The sequence below is a fragment of the Fukomys damarensis genome, unplaced genomic scaffold (assembly GCF_012274545.1).
Source record: "Fukomys damarensis isolate Sample0158 unplaced genomic scaffold, DMR_v1.0_HiC HiC_scaffold_4, whole genome shotgun sequence".
Classification (NCBI taxonomy): Eukaryota; Metazoa; Chordata; class Mammalia; order Rodentia; family Bathyergidae; genus Fukomys; species Fukomys damarensis.
This window is the reverse complement of record NW_022900916.1, coordinates 44,587,425-44,591,335: the sequence shown is the minus strand read 5'-3', so window position 1 is coordinate 44,591,335 and position 3,911 is coordinate 44,587,425. Positions and strand designations below refer to the sequence as shown.

Here is a 3,911-nt window from a genome sequence, read left to right as displayed (position 1 = left end):
TCCTATATCTGGATCCTATCTGAGAAAATATAGGAAGTTGCTACTGCCACCAAATCATATTTAAGAGGCATGGAATTATCTTCTTATTCCATTCTAGTAGCCTTACTTCTAAGTGCTCATTGCATTGTTACCACCAACTCTCTACCCTTCTAGTTAATAGAAGAGGGAAGGTGATCAATCCTGACAGGAGGCTAGTTCTGTCTGAGGGCTGAGAAAGAAAAGAAATAACCTGAGGTAAGAACAGCAGAGGAAAAGGGTGACATCTCATCATTAGCTAGGGCTATTTCCTAATAGCTGCTGGGTAAAAACATCTCTCAGTTCACCAATGTGAATTTTATGTAAAAAAAAAAAGTGGAAAGTGATGCTTCTTGCCTAACTGGAGAATTCCTCTGTGTAGTTTCTGGCACTTTGGCCTTAGTTTGAAACCAAATTGCCTTCAAGTTTTTAGCATTACAAAACCTGGCCTATTCCCAGTCTCCCTCTAGCCCTTTTTCTGCAGCATTTGTAGAATATCGGGAGCTCCACTTCTTATACAATGTCACCCTGTCTAAAAGTCTTCAGACTATCACCAACCTACAGTGATCTGAGAGAAGGAATTTGAGGATGTTTCCTTTTGTCTCAAGCCATAAAACATGTGAAGATAAATTTACCGCATAATGTCATGAGTCAAGTAGTATAACAAGATTATAAATATTGACTCTGAGAAATAATCATTGGGCAGTCAGAGTTGATCACAGTTGTCCAGTAATCATTCTTGACACCAAAGTCATTATTTATTCTTTCCTCATTCACAAAAGTACAAAGCCTAACTTCATTATGTACTGTAACCATTAGATACTTCTAATAATTTTCGGTTAAATTAGTTCAGAAGCCTAAATTCTACTTGAATAACAGTGATTTAAAATTCTCCTTTCGAATTTTGGTTTCAAATGTCAAACCAATTAAATGAGTCATTTTAGATAGTTGTTTCCCTTCACTACTAGATAATTGTCTTTAATCTATAACTCTTTGCAAAGTATTTTGTCCTAATTACTTGTCATGCAGCAGCAATTTTATAATCTAAACCATATTTTTTAGTGCTTAGTCTTAATGTATTAAAGCTTTCCATGTATCTTGTTTAATTTTTAAAATAAAGCACTCCTCTTCGATATGCTGTTAAGACTAGTGTCTGTATAGAAAATAACTTTGAAATAAAAAGCCCTTCATTATATCAACATGTTATTTTCTTTTCTATTACATACTATTTTCTTTTCTTTTATTTTTGGATGGTCATTAGAATTTTTCCAACTATCAGTGAAATAGATTCATGCTCATTAATTGAATTTATGTCTCCTTTAAATTCGTGTAGTTAAAAAAATTCATGTGTAAATGAGTAATTGTATATATTCCAAATGAAAATATTTGAACAAAAAAATAAAGCATACATGCTTTCTACCAAATGTTCACATTTCATCTTCCTTATGTATATTTTTTTTACATATGGAGATTTGTTGGGAAATTCCAAAGAAGTTTTAATGGAATTTTTAAAAACGTCTGTGTGCTCAAAATATTTTGAAGGGCAAAATCTATTTTAATTTTAGGTATAGAATGGTTGTCTGACTGTTTAAGCACTGCCAGTGATTTATCTTATCCACTCTTTAAAATGGCCAAATACAGGGAGTTAGACAGTGCTGGTGGGGTGGGTCAGGAGAAAGAAACTTGTGCTATGCTGGTGGGGTGTTAGCTGAGAGAGCAGTTTTGATGAGTTCTACAAAGACTAATGATGCTAAAGCATACTGAAATGAGGAGTATAATTACTCCAATTTTCTGGATCTGAGATCCAAAACAAAAGGATATTAAGCCTAAGAAAATTACTAGTAAATATATAAAAGGAAACATTTAATGTTTCACTTCCTTTTTCCTAAAGGTTACTATTTTAAGAGTGTGTAGAGGTCGTGTACTTTTGCTGAACACAATGAAGTTCTCTGTGATCAAAATTAATAAGTCGTGTAGTTCAAGAATACAGCTTCCACAACTTGTGGAGTAGCTGTGTGTTTCCATGAAACACATTCATCTTGACTCTTTTCGGCCAGAGCTGCCATCTTCTAGTAATTTGCTAAAATAATGAACACAAGGGGAAAGAGGAGGGGAACCCGATATATATTCTCTAGGTCTTTTAAAAAACATGGGGTTGTTCATTTGCTCACATCATGCAGATCTACAAAAAAAGGTGATATTGTAGACATCAAGGGAATGGGTACTGTTCAGAAAGGAATGCCACACAAATGTTACCATGGCAAAACTGGGAGAGTCTACGATGTTACCCAGCGTGCTGTTGGCATTGTTGTAAACAAGCAAGTTAAGGGCAAGATACTTGCCCAGAGGATTAATGTGTGTATTGAGCATATTAAACACTCAAAGAGTTGAGATAGCGTCTTCAGCCATGTCAAGGGACGTGATCAGAAAGAGAAGGAAGCTAAAGGGCAAGGTACCTGGGTTCAACTGCTGCACCCAGAAAAGCGCACTTTGTGAGAACCAGTGGGAAGGAGCCTGAGTTGCTGGAACCTGTTCCCTAAGGATTCATGGCGGAAGCTGGGGGTGGAGCTCGGCCACGCAGCACCAGTAGCTGGGGGCCCTAAGCCCTGCTATAAAGAAAATGTGACTTTTCAAAAATTAAATGTAGTACTACTCAGCCATAAAGAATGAGAAATTAGTCATTTAGAGCTAAATGAGTGCACATTGAAGCAGTACTCTTAAGTGAAATAAATAAGACACACATATGTAAATACCAAATAGTTTCTCTGGCGTGAGAAACTGAATGTGTAAATGAGGATCAAAATGTATAATAGACAATTCAAAATAGGAAGAAAAGGTCAAAAGGGAGAGGGGAAGTGGGAGGGGTTGGGGAAAGGAAAGAAGAGAATGGAATTAATGTGAGCAAATGAAAAAATGGAAACAAAGTCTTGTAAATAGGGAGGAGTGGAGGGGTTTAAGGGAGGGCAGGGGAATGGGGAACAAAGCAAGAACCAAGATAAATTATGTAAAGGCGATGAATGATGAATGTCATCACATTGTATACCTAAAATGTACTGATAAAATTAATTTTAAAAATCATCCAATGTTGTAAGGGTGTTTTTTTTTTTAATTGAACAGGTGTGTGGTGTCTTTACCTCAGAGAAACAAACATTTTGATCAAATTATCATTTTATCCAGTTAATTGTGTTATGTCTTTACTCTTCAGTGTTTTGGGGTTTGTTTATTTTTTATTTTTTCACTGAAAGATGTGAGGTATTGGGCAAATGCATACCCAAATGGCCAAATATTTATGAAATATTTAAATTGGCTTTGAGATTCTCTAAAGCACCTTGGGGACAAGATGAATAAAAATAAATCAAAATCAGTATATGGCATTTCAGTTAAATAAATTGTCTAAAGCACCCTAAAAAAATTAATTCATCTTGAAGCCAGAAGAATAAATTTAATATAGAAGAATATTTGTTATAAAATTAGAATATCTTTGTAACTATGCACCACTACTCAGTTCAAAACTCTTGTTTTGGCTCCTCAACCATCTTTTCTATACTCTGAAGCCCATTCCAATGGACTAGAGATTACAATGAGTGAAATCAGGTTAGTTATAAGTTCTTATATTCTAATTTTTTCTATGGTCCTAGCATTCTTACAAGGAGTGATTGAATTAAGTCTCTATCATGCCTGACTTCCAAAAGAGGGCATGGTATACACACATACTTTTAAAAAAGGGAGTAAAACCTAACTCCTGAAGTCACTCTGGGAGTAGCATGTCTATGCCAAGCACATGCTCAGCTACGAAGCCATGACTTCCAATGAAATTAAACCCATAATTTGGCTGTATTTTAAATGACTAATTGTTCTAATCCCGACATTCTTTATATTACAATAAATATTTCATG

The 3,911-nt window shown here is 35.1% G+C and overlaps 1 pseudogene; it reads left to right on the top strand.

Moving 5' to 3' along the window:
* Positions 1–2,091: 2,091 nt before the first annotated feature.
* On the top strand, positions 2,092–2,618 carry LOC109118384 (annotated as a pseudogene).
* The last annotated feature ends 1,293 nt before the right edge of the window (positions 2,619–3,911 follow it).